At 37.3% G+C, this 16,478-nt stretch overlaps 3 pseudogenes; all 3 read left to right on the forward strand.

Moving 5' to 3' along the window:
- Positions 1-3,046: 3,046 nt before the first annotated feature.
- LOC102468695 (olfactory receptor 7A10-like) lies at positions 3,047-3,818 on the forward strand (annotated as a pseudogene).
- An 8,635-nt stretch (positions 3,819-12,453) lies between these two features.
- Positions 12,454-13,370, forward strand: LOC102469104 (olfactory receptor 7A17-like; annotated as a pseudogene).
- A 686-nt stretch (positions 13,371-14,056) lies between these two features.
- Positions 14,057-16,478, forward strand: LOC102469534 (olfactory receptor 7A10-like; annotated as a pseudogene).

Raw genomic sequence — 16,478 nt, forward strand, 5'->3', positions numbered from 1 at the left:
TATAGGGAGCTGTAAATATGTCATCTGTCATTGTCTCTCAAGGAGTACAGCCTTGGGCTGGGCAAGACCTGGTTGATTTTTCTGGAATCTCCAGACTGGTTAGGGTTCCATGCTTAATTCTTTCATTGTATCTTGTTTGGGGACAGAGCTTCAGTATCCATCACCAACCATTCAGGGAGCAATTTAACTTTTCACAAGAAAACCGTCTTCTCTGAGAGCCCGTGCAGGTGAGCCCAACAGTCTGGTAGGTACCACAGGAATGGGTCAGAGAGAGCAAAGGCCAAGGACATTTATATGAGATCAGCTGAGAGTCAAACCAGCCTAGCAAGAGCTGAGAGATTGATGTGTTGGGTACTTGTGTGACTAAGTTATTTATCATTTATTCAACATGTTAACAAGTCACATGTCTGTCAGATTTAGCAATGCAGGCATCATTGTGGACAATTTAGTGATGGGAATAGACATTCAATTGGATGAGGGTGAAGAAGGAATGGGAGAAATAAAATGATTTCAGTCAAATTAGAACATGGGCATAGAAATTTGCAGTTCAACAAGTAAGAAAAGTGGGACCAGCAGTAAGCATAATGGCTATGTCGCTGCATTCCCATGTAGTCGACCGTAGTTCAAGTCTTGGACCTGGCGGCTTAAAATCACACTGGGCACATGTGTGTGTGTGCATGCCCAGGATCCCAGTAGAAAAATGGAGGAGAGGAGATTGCGGTGTGGCCATCTGCCCTGGGGGGTGACTTCTTGCTTTCTAACTCTCTGTCTCTCTCTGTCTTTCTGGCAAGCGCACACGCCCTATATCAAAAAACTCTCAAAAAAACAAAAAGAAGTAGGAAAAGTAGAATCAGAGTTATGATTAAATATTCAGTGACTTTTGGGTCTGTTAAGGAATTTTTGAAATCAATGTATTTGTGTGTGTATATGTATATATATGGATCTAGATGAATGGATTGCTTGCAATTCATACCTTGCAAATGTAGTTCATGAGACATACATTTCACAATTTCTTCTTTCACATTGGGCATTCACATAACAAAACTTTAATTGAAGGCCAAAATGAGAATATTAAAGAGTTTTTACTTACAACTATTTTCTTGCTGTTGTAATTGAATAAGCTTGTGAGTCTATCAGCTTTTTACTGTACTGGAAATCATGCAAGCGTTTTATTTTCATGTTCTGGAGTTGGAATATATTTGATTATTTTGAGTTTTTCCTTTTAATAATTAATTGAAGTTTTAAAATAAAAATTTTAGAATAACATTAAGTTATTTTATGCATTGATCAATATAGATATATTGGGTGAACATGAAAAAATAATAGATTTTGTGTTATCAAATCTAATAGGCCATCGTATGGTGTACACACCCACCCACTCCATATTTTTATTAATTTAGAGTAATTCTACATCAATAGTAAACATAAATTACCTTGTTGCTTTATTTCATTAGGTCAAATTTGCTCACCAGAGAGAGAGAGAGACAAAGAGAGGGAAAGTGAGAAGTCATACACCCAGGAGATGTGCACATAAAATCCTTACTTCTCTATTTTATTTTTGAGATTTTTGGCATGCATACACTCTTGTCAAGTACTATTTTCAAGCAACTGGGTTCAGGACTTGAACCACGGTCTGCCATGTTGGAGTACAACACTTTCACCACTATAACACTTGCTGACCCCTCAAACTATGATCTTATAATATAGCTATTATCAGTTGAAGATATTTTGATCAACGGGACTGGGGAATAATATTCACATATTGAAATGCTCACATTGTAAGCTAAACAATGTGATTGAATGTATATACAAAAAAAGAAATAAATTAAATTAAAAAAACAGAGATAACTAAGGAGATCAATCTATTGAATACTTTTGAAATAAAATACTGAGCTATTGAACTTAACTGAAGTAGTATCTGAAGTAGTCAAAGTCATAGAAGCAGACGACGGTTTGTTTTCTTTTTCTTATTTAAAAATTATTTATTTTATTTGATTAATTATTGTTATTATTCAACTTGACCAGATAGAAAGAGAGAGAGAGAGAGAGAGAGAGAGAGAAAACCACCAGGTCCTGGACTTGAATCAACTGCAATCGTGCAATCCGTCATATGATAGTCTAATACTTTACCCACCCTGCCATCTGCTGGCCCCAGAGTTCTTTTTCAATGGATATAATGATACAGTTTTTGGGCCAGCTGATAGTGTGGTGATTAAGGTGGCTTGGTCATACATGGTCGACTGCCAGTTAAAGTTCCAGATCTGGTATCTGGAAAAATATGCCAGGCATGTGTACATGCACTCCCAGCATCCTGAGAGAGGAGAGTATTGTGGGAGGTGATTTCTCACTTTCCCTCTCTTTCACTGTCTCTTTGTCTGGTGAGTGCATGTGCCCAATAACAAAACTAAAACAAAGCAAAAAACAAAAAACAAATAAAATCCTGTTGTAACATTAAATTTTACTCCATAAATATGTACTATTATTTTTTTTCATATTTTAAGGATTTTCTTTGTATTCATTGGAGATTATCAATGCTTATACATGAAAGAGCATCTGTATACAGTCTTATTAAGCTATTAATGTTCACACGCAATACATAAATGTTTTTGAAACTTCAAAGTTTGTAGCACTGTTTATTGTCAATAAATACATAAGTAGAAAGTCCTGAAAAATACATAATCTATGGGAATTAAGAGATGAGATAAGAAGTCCAAACAGAGATAGCATTAAGAAAGCCTAAAACAGATTAGATCCATAAAAATATGAAATGTAACTTTGTGATCACAAAATATTATCTATGGCATATTCAACTATGTGAGTAATACCAGTCCATGTGAAATTAGCCATCTTATTTTACTCATTTCAGCGAGTCACCATGGAACCAGGAAATGATACACAAATTTCAGAATTTCTCCTTCTGGGACTTTCAGAGAAGTAAGAATTGCAGCCCCTTGTATTTGGGATTTTCCTCTCCATGTTCCTGATCACTGTGTGTGGAAACCCGCTCATCATCCTGGCCACCATCTCAGACTCCCACCTGCACACCCCCATGTACTTCTTCCTCTCCAACCTGTCTTTTGTTGACATCTGTTTCACCTCCATCACCATCCCAAAGATGCTGGTGAACATCCAGACACAGAACAAGGTCATCACCTATGCAGGATGCATCACCCAGATGTTCTTTTTCCTGCTCTTCGGAGGGGTAAATGTCTTTCTCCTGAAAGTGATGGCCTATGACCAGTATGTGGCCATCTGTCACCCCCTGCACTACACAGTCATCATGAACTCCTGACTCTGTGGACAATTGGTTCTGGCTTCATGGAATATAAGTGCCCTGTATGCATTATTACAAAGCTTAATGGTGTTGCGGCTGTCCTTCTGTACACATGTTGAAATCCACCACTTTTTCTGTGAACTTAATCAGGTGGTCCACCTTGCCTGCTCTGACACCTTTTTAAAGACATGGTGATCTATTTTGCTTCTGTGCTGCTGGTCCCCTCACTGGGATCCTTTACTCTTACACTAACATAGTTTCCTCCATTCATGCAATCTCATAAACTCAGGGGAAGTACAAAGCATTTTCCACCTGTGCCTCTCATCTCTCAGTTGTCTCCTTATTTTATTGTACAGGCATGGGTGTGTACCTAAGTGCTGGGGTTACCCATAGCTCACACTCAAGTGCAGGAGCTTTGGTGATGTACAGTGTGGTCACACCCATGCTGAACCCCTTCCTCTATAGTCTCAGGAATAAAGACAAAGAGGGCCCTGAAAAAATTATTTGGAGGAAAGGTATAAAAGCCCCAATATTTCTAGAATAGAATAAATTCCCTGACTGCAAACTTCAATGCCTCAGAAGTTATTTCTTGATTCTTAATCAAATTTTGGAAGTAGACCTTGGTCCTCCTATGAGTGCTAGGAGTGTCCATGCCTCTGACTTAAGTCTCTCTGTATAGTTTTAGTTAGCCTTTAAATTAAGATTTCTGCTCTCTCTGATATCCAACAGCTTTCTCTTTGTCATTTTCCCACTTTCTCTATGTCATATCCAATCTCTCATCAAAAGGATTTGTAAATTCTCAGTCATCTTTTGGACAATTTAGGCTCTTTAAGAGCTATTTATTCTCAAGTAGCATAGATAATAATGAGTATTGTTTCTTTAATTTACTGAAGCTATAGTACTGGGTTGTACTCCTTTCTGGAAAAATAAAAACTGTGCTTAGAAAGTAAAACTATTTAAATCCTCTGAGGGACAAATATATTTGAGACCACAGTTTTTTATTTTGCGGTGCATCATTCCATCATCTATTAGGATCTTTATTGCTCTTGTTGATAATGTGAACTTTGGGATCTAGTGTGTTTTCTAACTAGTCAAAATATTTTATTTTATTTTTGAAAGTAATAATTTTTAACAGAACTTTATAACCTTTTGTCTGTTAATCTTTCCTTCTCTTTTCTCTTTCCACCCACTTTCAACCACCCACTGCCCTCTCTTACAATCTCTAGTATCTACACTTATCCTCTCTACTATCATACCTTTGGATTTTCTGCTTCTGAAATAGAGTGCAGACTTTCAGTTTATGTTGATGGGGAAATGCAATGTACCTCTTCCAAAGTCTGGCTCGCTTTGGTTTTATATCTATTCCTTTGTATTCATCCACTTTAAATCAAACAGTAGGGGTGTCATTGTTTCTTATGGCTGAGTAATGTTCCATAGTATCTATGTGCCACCACTTTTCAATGTAGTCATCACTTTTTGGGCACATAGCTTGATCCCATGTCTTAACAATTGTGAATAATGTAACAGTAAAGATGAATGTGTAAGTGTCTTTCCAACTGAGTGTCTCCCTGTCCACTGAGTAAATACCAAGAAATGGGATCACTGGGTAACATGGTAGTTCTATTTGTCATTGTTTGAGGAACCTATATGTTGTTTTACACAGAGTTTGTACACACATACATCTCAAACAACAATGTAAGAGGGCTCTCTTTCCACTGTAGCATTGCCAGTATTTATTATTCTTTTTTTTTTTTCATCCTAGCAATTCTAATTGGGATTAAATAGTATCTCATTGTGGTTTTAATTCACATTTTCCTTATGATAAGAGATTTTGAACGTTTTTCATATGCCTTTTGGCCATTTGTGATTCTTCCTTGAAGAGTTGTCTATTCAGTTTATTTGTGCCTTTTTAAAAAATTATTTGTTGTTATTCATCTATTTGACCAGAGTGGGACAGAGAAGAGAGATAGAGAGAGGAAGAGTGAGAAATCAAGCTTCCAGGTCTGAGACTCAGACCATTGTAGGCCATCTGGTAGTCTAGTGTCTTTACCACCATGTGGCCTACCAGCCTGATTTGCCCATGTTTAATTGGTTTATTCATTTGAAAAATTATTTATTTATCTTATTTTACATTTTTTATAATACATTTAATCACATTATTTAGCTTAAAAAGTGAACATTTCAATATGTGAACATTTCTTCCCAGTCCAGTTGATCAAAATATCTTCAACAGATAACAACACTACCTCCCTGACTCGTCAATGCTCTGTCACCGTATCCCTCCTCCAAACCAAGGACATTTGGTTTACTCATTTTTTTTCATGGGTGAGCTACTTTCCTATATACTTTCCTATATATTTTGGTTACCAATCCCTTACCTGAGAAATAAAGTTCAGGGCATTGGGGTTAAGCTCCTATGTGGTGATGGTTGTAGTGGAGAGAGTTTGGCATGATGTCACACCATTTTGCTTGTATAGCCCACCAGGAGTCCAGAAGGCAGAACTTAACACAACTATAAATCTGTAAATTAATGCACAGAAGGTGTTAATAAAATGTATGAAGAATGCCTGAAGACAATAAATTCCAACAGTCCCTCCCTCACATAAGATATTAGTCTGTTGTTTGATTTCATCGGCCATCCGGCAGACCTCAGCTGCCTTCTATTTTTTGACTTCTGAAAATGTCAAAAATTAAATTTAGATAAATATTTTTACCATGTGACTTTGTTTTGTCCTGCTGTGGAGAATTAAGTTGTTTCCAGAGAGGTTACTGATTGCCATGACAGTATCTGTGATGGCACATCCTGTTCCTGTCCTTAATCAAGGACTGTGATTTTGGTTGCTTTAGACACAACTATTTATGAAACAAAACTATTTCATAAATAGTTGTGTACTCATTGCTGCTATTAAATTGACATGACAAGATTTTAAAAAAGACTTTTTGGGAACCAGCAGTTAGTGTAATTGCTATGTCGCTGGACCCCCACGTAGTTGATCACGGTTCATGTCCCGGACCTGGTGGCTTAAAACTCACACCAGGCGCATGTGCGTGCATGCCCAAGATCCCAAGAGGAGAAGAGAGGAGAGGGGATTGTGGCGTGACCCTGCCCTTTGGGGGATGATTTCTCGCTTTCTGTCTCTATGTCTTTCTCTGTCTGTCTGGCGAGCGCACGTGCCCTATAGCGAAAACCTCTCCCAAAAATAAAAAAGAGAACTTTTTGAAATAGATTTTTAAAAGGTATGGGAGAGAATGGAATAAATAAGGTTCTATGTTGGGACATAACTAAACTCAGGGCAAACCGAGCATGTATTAATATACTTTCAGACATGGAGATTTTGTACTTTTATATCCTTAGAGTATGAGTGTTTTTCAGTTTTCTGATCTGTAAGTTTTTTTAATGTGTAATTACTTTATATGTCCATTAATAAAAAGAGATATTCAATAAATGATAATTGTTTACAAGTTACCTAACCAATTTTTAGTGTGTGATTGAATTGATAGGCAAAATATGGTGTTTTGAATCTGTGAGACTAGAAACCATGAACAAACTAAAAGTTATAATGCAGTTGTCATGAACAGTAAATGTAACTTTTTGTAAAAAAACATAATCTGTGTTATAGTAAAGATTCTTCATAAGTTTTGGCCAATCTCTGATCATTTCTTAGGTCAAAGACATGGATATTTTTTAAGACTTTTGATATATTTTGCGAAATTATTCGTCAGATAGTTATCAATTTGTTTTTCATTCAATGTATTTTTTATTTACTTTTTAATTTCATTTTCTTTTATACATTCAATCACATTATTAGCTTACAAAGTGAATATTTCAACATGTGAACATTTCTCCCTAGACAAGTTGGTAAAACTATAAAATATCTTCAACAGATAATACCACATAAGATTTTCATAAGATGAAAATAATAACTTTTGAATATGCAGGTTTTTGTTATTGGCTTAGAGACAAAATGGTATTTTCATTCAGTTTGAGATTCCTCACTTAAGGACCTACCTGTTTAACAGCCGTGGACTTCTGATCAGTCCTCCAGTGCAGGGAATCCCCTTTCTCAGTCTTTGTCTCATTCCCACAGTCAGTATTCATTACATGAAGTGTTCGCAACCACCCAAGATGGCATATTCCTTTTGTAAATTTGTACTTCATTGTGCGTCTATAGTATTTAGTATAAAAAGGACTACACTGGACTTATATTACTGTGTTATAACGTGGCTTGTAGCTTTTGGTGCTTATCTAATGTGTGTTTTTGGAATGGATAGAATTTCATTATTCTAGTGTGGTGTCATATGATATCTGTTGAAACATACATACCCTGTGGTGCCAGGACACACCACATGACATCTATTTTTAAGCTCTTCTCATACTGATCAACTAGCTTAATAAGCTAGTTACAGGAACTGAACTCAGTCATTAAGTGAAGAGTGTCCATATTGTAATGAAGAGGTGATCCTAACCGTGAAGATCCTGCTTGTTTTATTGCTCAGACCCACCGTTTCTGTTCTTTTATAAATCTACATTCATTGACAGTAGTAGACTAAAAGATTCACTGTGCCAATAGTAAGGAATGTTATTAATGTACTTAACATTTAATTGTCTCATTTTCAAGTCCCAGCAAATAGCAATTAATACATAGATTTTCATAAAGAAACATTATTACTATTTCATGAGTTGGAAAATAGAATTTAATTTGATGGATTCTTAAATCCATCGCACAAGACAGAGTGATCTTGTTGGGAAGCAGACGGTTTAAATTAAATAAACCTATCCCACCCAGATATAATGGTCCTGATAAATTGTTTCTTTTTTTTTGGTGTTAATATCTATATAACATTCTATTCTGACATACCTTGAAGTAGACGAGATTAGAGCTTATTTAATTAGGAAGCATGAATGAGGATATTTAGAATATTTCTCATCATAAGCAAAGGATGTAAGAGCTAAATATGTCTTTTTATTTGACTAAGCAGTTTGTAAGATATAAAGTTTGTGCATTTTTAATAAAGCAGAATTCTGATCTTGTCATTCAGAGAAAAAAGAAATAACATTCAAATATTTCTACCATTCTGAGAGTTGTCTTCTCACTATAATTGTTTTCTTTGCTGTGCAGAAGATTTTTAGCTTGATATAATACCACTAATTTATTTTTTGGGATTAAGCCTGTGCTTTAAGAGGTCTTAATTTAGAAACCTTTGTCTATTCCAATGTTTTCAAGAGTTTCTCACCAGTAGTTTTATAGTTGGTTTTATATTTAAATATTTGACCCAGGATGCTTTTTGCACCTTGAAGATCCTGTTTTGTCTCATTTTGCACAGTGTATATTGTAGTCACCCTGAAAATCAGCTCACAGAATTATCTACTCTACCATGTGCGTATGCATATATTTTTATATTCTATGAAACATTTCAAAATGATAATATAGTACCAACAGTGGGTAGATTAGTGGTTTTTAGAGGTGAAGGATTGGACAGGGAGGGAGGTGGACATGGCTGCAAGAGGGCAGAGCTGGACATCCTTGTGTTGATGAAACTGTTCTGTATTTTTAACTTATTCATGTTAATAACCTGGCATGTTTTTTTTAATGTGGTTTTGCTGGATGTTTACACTGGAGAAACTGCATGAAGGACACAAAAATCTCTCTGCATTAATTATAACAAATGCATGTTAACCTGTAATTTTCTTCCCAAAAAAGTTTACTTAAAAGTAAAAATGAAAACAACTAAAAAAAAGTTTAACAGACAAAAGAAAGAAAAGTTAACATTTTTGACTTGCTCAACATGAAATGCATTTATGCTTTGAGAACTCATGTCATATGCTGTAAAAATGTACAATGATGAAATGTAAATGACATAAAATTAAAATAAAAAAATACCTTAAAAAAAGAGAACACATGAACTATCTTTTCCCTCACAGTCGAAGTTTTGACTTGTTTCTACTTTTTCCTTGGACTGATATTTCCTTTCTGTTTGCTTCATGAATACAACCTGAGACCTGGAAAGATCTTGATAAAGTTTCAGTCAAAGTTCCATCCTTGCTAAGTTCATGCCTTAACCCTCCTAAATCTCATTTCTGCAATGTAGAATGAGTTTATTAATAATACATCCTACTGGAATTGCATTGTGTAAAAATTAAATGAAATAAAACATGTGCGTTTCTAATTTCAGTCCACTGTGCATATAGAGGTTCACATGTATCTCTTATAATTACCCAATGTTACATAAGTGAAACACTAAATGACAATTCTTTATAAATTTAAAACATATTTTTAAGGTTTTTGTAATAGAGCAGGAGAGTGGGAGAGACAGACACAGAGAGAAGGATTGTGAGAAATCACTCTCAGTCCCAGTGGGATGGCCATGCTGCAAACCTTTCTCCTGTAGTCTCTTCTCAGGATTTTGGACACACACACAAAAGTGCCCAGCATGGTGTTCAAGCCACTGGGTCTGGGAATAGAACCACATTTTCAGACAGGTAGGATTCAACACCTTAACCTCCATGTCACCTATTGACTCATGACAAATTTTAATTCATGTTTAGTGAAAATACCTTTAAAAGCAGATTTCACAGAGAATGTGTAATAAGACTGGACTCATCCCATTTTCAATCTGATCTCTTGAGAACAACTAATCAGCAGAAAAATTTTCCTTTCTTCCCACACCAGAATCCACAAGGCAAATCAGGAAATAAGAGTTTGTAGTTATAAGGAGGAAATGTACCTACTGAGCAGATACAAGGAGCTGTAAATATTTTTTCTCATCCTCCCACAAGTAGCACAGTCTTATGCTGGACGAGACATAGTTGATGGATTGGGAGTCTCCAGTCTGGCTAGGGAACCATGCTTAATTATTTCATTGTGTCTTGTCTGGTGATAGAGATACAGTCTCCATCACCAACCATTCAGGGAGAAATTCACCCTTCCACGAGAGGACTATCCTCTCTGAGAGCCTAAATAGGTGAGTCTGAGAGCCCAGGAGGTACTGCAGGACTGGTTCAGAGAGAATGGATGCCTAGGAACATCTACCTGAGGTAACCTGAGAGCCAAATCAGGCTATAAGAGCTGAGACATTGATTTGTTTGGTTACTTGTCTGACAAAGTTATTTATCCCTAATTTATTTAATTTGTTAACAAGCCATGTGTCTATAAAACTTAGCAATGCAGGCATCATTGTAAACAATTTAGTGATGGGAATAGACATCCAATTGGATGAGGGTGAAGACAGAATGAGAGAAATAAAATGATTTCAGCCAAATTAAAACATGTTCACAGAAATGTACAATTAAAGAAGTAGGGGAACCAGCAGTTGGCATAATGGCTATGTTGCTGGACTCCCATGTAGTTCACCACGGTAGGAGTCCCAGACACAGTGGTTTAAACTCACTCTGGGCACATGTGCATGCATGCCCAAGATCCCGAGAGGAGAATGGAAGAGAAGGGATTGTGGCATGGCCATCCCCCTGGGGGGTGACTTCTCGCTTTCTGTCTCTCTGTCTCTCTCTGTCTGTCTGGTGAGCACATGTGCCCTACAGCAAAAACCTCTCCAAAAAAAGAAGTCAGAAAAGTAGTATTAGAGTTGTAATGAGATGTGCAATGAATCAGGTGTGTTAAGGAATTTTTGAAAAGAGGGTACTTGTGCATATTTCTACATTGTTTTTGAAGATTGAGTTGACTAGATTGCTTGCTATTAAGTCCTTCCAACAGGAGTTGATGAGACATATATTTGACAGTTTTTTTTTTCTTTCACATAGGAATTCCCATAAGAAATGATTCAAAGATCAAAATGATGAATATTAGAGTTTTTATCTACAACCATTTTCTTGCTGGTGAAGTTGGGTAGGTTTGTGTCTCTGTTAGCTTCAGATGTTATTGCAAATCATGCCTGTTTTTGTTTTTATGTTCTGGAGTCTGAAAATTTTTTGTTCTTTTGACTTTTTAAAAATAATGAAGTCTTAAAATAATATTTTCAGAATATCATTGATTTTTTTATCTATTGGTTGATATAGATATAAACTATGTGAATGTGAAAAGGTAGTAGATTTTCTGCTATCAAAGTAATAGTCATATTGTATGCACACTCACTGCTTCCAAAGTTTTATTAACTTAGAAAAATTCTTTTTCATCAGAGGTAGGGATACATTTTTTCCTTGTATTTTTTTCCTATGGTAGGAGAGAGAGAGAGAGACAGAGAGATGGAGAGAGGGAAAGTGAGAAATCACCCTCTGGAGCAATGTCCATGCTGCAATCACTTCTCCATGTTTCTCTTGCATTTTTGCACCTGCTGTGATTTTCAAGCTGCTGGGTCTGGGACTCAAACCATGGTCTACTATGTGGGTGTCCAGCACTGTGACCATTATGACACCTGCTTGGCCCCCAAATTGTGACTCTTATAATACAGATGTCTGAATAACAATCAACAGATAAAATTAGGAGAGATCTATTTTGAGCCATGGAAGACCTTTGAAATAAAATACTCTTGATTCCATGTGTCTAAGATATCTGAAGTAATCAACGTTATAGAAGTAGATGACAGAATTGTGGCTGCCAGGAGACTAGTGAAAGAGGGAAATAGAGAGTTCATTTTCAATGGGTATAAATTTATAGTTATTGGGCCAGCTGGTAGTGTTTGGTTAAGGTGGCTGGATCACACATGGCCCACTGGGCAGGCTGGGTCACAGACCCACCAGATGCAAAATCATGCCAGGCATGTGTGCATGCATACCTAAAATCATGAGAGGGGAAGGTATTGTGGCATGGCCATTCCCTCTTGGGCATGATTTCTCACTTCTCCCTCCCACTTGTGGTCTGGTGAGTGCATGTGTGCTATAGCAAAAAATGAACAAATGATAAAACCTACTGAAACATTACAGTGTACTCTGTAAATATGTACAATTGTTATTTGTCAGTAGTAAGATAAAAATCCTGTAGAACACATGATTTATGGAAACCAAGAAGATAGGAAGTCCTAAGCAGGGAATACACTTTGAAAACCTCAAGAAAATTAGATGCATACAAAAATATAGAAAATAACTTTGTGACAGGAAAATATTTACTATGGCATTTTATCTAGGTGAGTAATACCTGTTCATAGGAAATTACTCACCTTTTTAAAAAATTTATTTTATACATTTATTCACTATACCTCATTTATTTTCCTCTTTTTTAGTAGTCACAATGAAACCAGGAAATGATATGCAAATTTCAGAATTTCTTCTTCTGGGACTTTCAGAGAAACAAGAATTGCAGTCCCTCATATTTGGGATTTTCCTCTCCATGTTCCTGATCACTGTGTGTGGAAACCTGCTCATCATCCTGGCCACCATCTCAGACTCCCACATGCATACCCCCATGTACTTTTTCCTCTCCAACCTGTCTTTTGTTGACATCTGTTTCACCTCCACTACCGTCCCAAAGATGCTTGTGAACATCCAGACACAGAACAAGGCCATCACCTATGCAGGCTACATCACCCAGATGTTCTTTTTCCTGCTCAATGCAGGGGTAGATGACTTCCTCCTGACTGTGATGGCCTATGGTATGTGGCCACCTGTCACCCCCTGCACTACACAGTCATCATGAACCCCTGGTTATGTGGAAACCAGCTTCTGCTGTCCTGGATCATCAGTTTTCTGTATTTCTTGTTACATACCTTAATGGCATTGTGGCTGTCCTTCTGTACACATGTGGAAATCCCTCACCTTTTTTGTAAACTTAATCAAGTGGTCCACCTTGCCTGCTCTAAAACCTTTCTTAATGACTTGGTGACCTATTTTGCAACTGTGCTGCTGGCTGGTGGTCCTCTCACTGGGATCCTTTACTCGTAATGTGAGATAGTTTTCTCTGTTTGTAGACTCTCATCAGCTCAGGGGAAGTATAAAGCATTTTCCACCTGTGCCTCTCATCTCTCAGTTGTCTCCTTATTTTATTGCACAGGGTTAGGAGTGTACCTTAGTGCTGGTGCTACCCACAGCTCACACTCAAGTGTAACAGCCTCGGTGATGTACACTGTGGTCACCCCCATCCTGAATCCCTTCATCTACAGTCTGAGGAATAAAGACATAAACAGGTCTCCAAAAATAGTTTTTGGGTGAGACACCATGAAAGGGTCAGTTGGTCTGGAGCTGAAGTAGTGCTCATGGATGCTGGGTTCAAAGCCTTGGAGCCTAAAATTGTGATTCTTTGAACAGATTATTAAAGTAATTGTTAGGACCAGCAGATGGCGATATGGTTACATCGCTGGACTTCCATGTAGTTGACCACATTTTGAGTCCTGGACTCCATGGCTTAAAACTCACACTGGGTATTTTTGAGTGTGTGCCCAAGATCCCGAGAGGAGAATGGATGAGAAGGGACTGTGTTGTGGCCATCCCCCCTGGGGGGGTGGTGGTTATTTCTTGCTTTCTGTCTCTCCAGTGAGCACATGTATCTTATAGCAAAAATATTTCTCTAAAAAAATAGTACTTGTCTACACAATTTAAGTAACACTGTATCTAGTGCTCTATGCTTTAATATCCAGCAAATTTTTACCTTGGTATTTTTCTACTTTCCCAAAGTTGTATTTATCCTGTATTAGAAATACTTGAAATTTTTTATAATCTCATAGCATGAACATGCAGCTATTATTTTTAAAAACTATCAATAATTATTTTAATATAACTTTATTATTATTAATTTATTATTATTTAATTTGACCAGAGAGAGAGAGTGAGAAAGCCATCCACCAGGTCCAGGACTCAAACTGTGGTAGATCATGTGGGAGTCCGGTGCCTCAGGCATCATGCATCCTGCTGGCCCCGACATGCAGCTCTTAACAAAATGTATTTGAGACCAGGAGATGGCATAATGGATACTCCACTGGTCCCCAAGTAGTCGACCACAGTTCGATTCCAGTGCCCGATGATTTAAAACTCACACCAGGCACTTGTGCGTACATGGGTAAAATCTCAAGAGAAAAATGGAGGAGAGGGTATTGGAGTGTGACCATACCCTCTGGGGTTGATTTCTCACTTTTTGTCTCTTTTTCTGGCAAATGCATATGCCTTATATAAAAACCTCTCAAATAAAGAGTAATGTACTCTCAAATGATGTATATCATTCTTAACAATATTTGTATAGTTTTACTAAACTAACTCTATTGGGTTATGTTTTGTCTATGAAAAAGAGAATGGCAACAACAAAAAAAAACCCTAAAAACAATAAAACACATTACATTTGGCTACTTATGTCATTAATGTAATTTAGTGTTTAAAAAATCTGAAACTGCAGATTTTCATGTATGTGTCTGTCTTTACTTCCAGAATCTCTATCCGAAGTTTGTACTTTAATATATTAGTGTGCTTGATTACTGTAATTTGCTCATTAGAATCTTGTTCTATTATTCTGCTCAGAGTTCACATTCTCGAGTGTAATCACTGTCATATATTGATGATCAGGCCCAGACTCTATTCTAGAGTTAGAGCATATAGAGTTCAGAGCTAGAAACCATGTGTGTACCATGGTTCAGGTCCCAAGTCTGGTCAATCAGAAATCTCACTGAATGTATGTAGGCCCAGGATCTTGGAGGGCTGGAGGGTTCAAGAAAGAGAATCTCAGCATACCCATGCCCTGTAGAGGGTGTTTCTCTCTCTTTACTTTTGTCTCCCTCTTGTAATCTCTTTCTCTCTCTCCTCATGCACACTAATACATTGTATATGAAAAAAATATTTTTCACCTACGTGAGTGAAAATGCCCTGTATATGGAAAGGGAAATTAAAACAAATAGTTGAGCTAATATGGTCTTAGAGTCAGAGATAGCCTTTAATATGATGAAACTAACATGTGATCATACATTGAGTTAACTATGGACCACGTTTCTTGTTCACCCTGTTCATCTACTTGTGAAGTATGGAAAATTGCTGTCCATGTGGAAGGAGTGAAGGATTGATGTGTTTTATTCAATATCTCCTGCTTCTCCTTGAACACCTTCAGTGATGGCTATAATTATAACTCCTCATAGTATTTAAACTGAATTAGTTCCATCTCTTTTAAACATTTTTCCCCTGTATATCAAAATTTTAATAATTATGGAGAACTCATGACACATGAAAGCATTAGGGCCCTCAGTTTTTCATCTTATAACTTCTTTTTTTTCTTTAATTTTATTATTATTATTATTTTATAACTAATTACATATATCTTTACAGTGTATAATATTTCTTTTTCCAGCATGATTACCATGCGTATCAGTCAGAACAAGACAAAGACATTACTATGCACATCATCATCAGCAAATAAATTTTCATTTCTTTTTCAGATTATATATAGGGCACGTGCACTTGCCAGAAAGAGAGAGAGAGACAGAGAGACAGAAAGAAACCACTTCCCAGGAGGGATGGCCACACTGCAATCCCTTCTCCTCCATTCTCCTCTTGGGATCTTGGGCATGCACACACACGTGCCTGGAGTGATTGGAAACCTGCTCATCATCCTAGCCACTATCTCAGACTCCCACCTGCACACCCCCATGTACTTCTTCCTCTCCAACCTGTCCTTTGCTGAAATCTGCTTCACCTCCACGACTATTCCAAAGATGCTGGTGAACATCCAGACACAGAGCAAAGTCATCACCTATGCAGGCTGCATCAGCCAAGTGTTCTTTTACATAGTTTTCTTAGTGTTGGGTGACTTCCTTCTGACCTTGATGGCCTATGACCAGTATGTGGCCATCTGTCACCCCCTCCACTACACGATCATCATGAACCCCTGGCTCTGTGGAAAGCCGGTTTTGGCATCCTGGATTGTGTGTGTCCTATATTCTTTGTTGCAAAGTTTAATGGTGTTGTGGCTGTCCTTCTGTACACATGTGAAAATCCCCCATTTTTTCTATGAACTTAATCAGGTGGTCCACCTTGCCTGCTCTGACACCTTTCTTAATGACATGGTGACCTGTTTTGCAGCTGTGCTGCTGGGTCGTAGGCCCCTCGCTGGGATTCTTTACTCTTACTCTAAAATAGTTTTCTTCATTTTATAATCTCATCAGCTCAGGGAAGTATAAGGCATTTTCCACCTGTGCCTCTCACCTCTCAGTTGTCTCCTTATTTTATTGTATGAGTCTAGGAGTGTACCTGAATTCTGGTGCTACCCACAGCTCACACTCAAGTGCAGCAGCCTTGGTGATGTACACTGTGGTCACGCCCATGCTGAACCCCTTCATCTACAGT

This window comes from Tupaia chinensis, unplaced genomic scaffold, assembly GCF_000334495.1.
Source record: "Tupaia chinensis unplaced genomic scaffold, TupChi_1.0 Scaffold142061_1, whole genome shotgun sequence".
In the NCBI taxonomy this organism is placed as follows: Eukaryota; Metazoa; Chordata; class Mammalia; order Scandentia; family Tupaiidae; genus Tupaia; species Tupaia belangeri.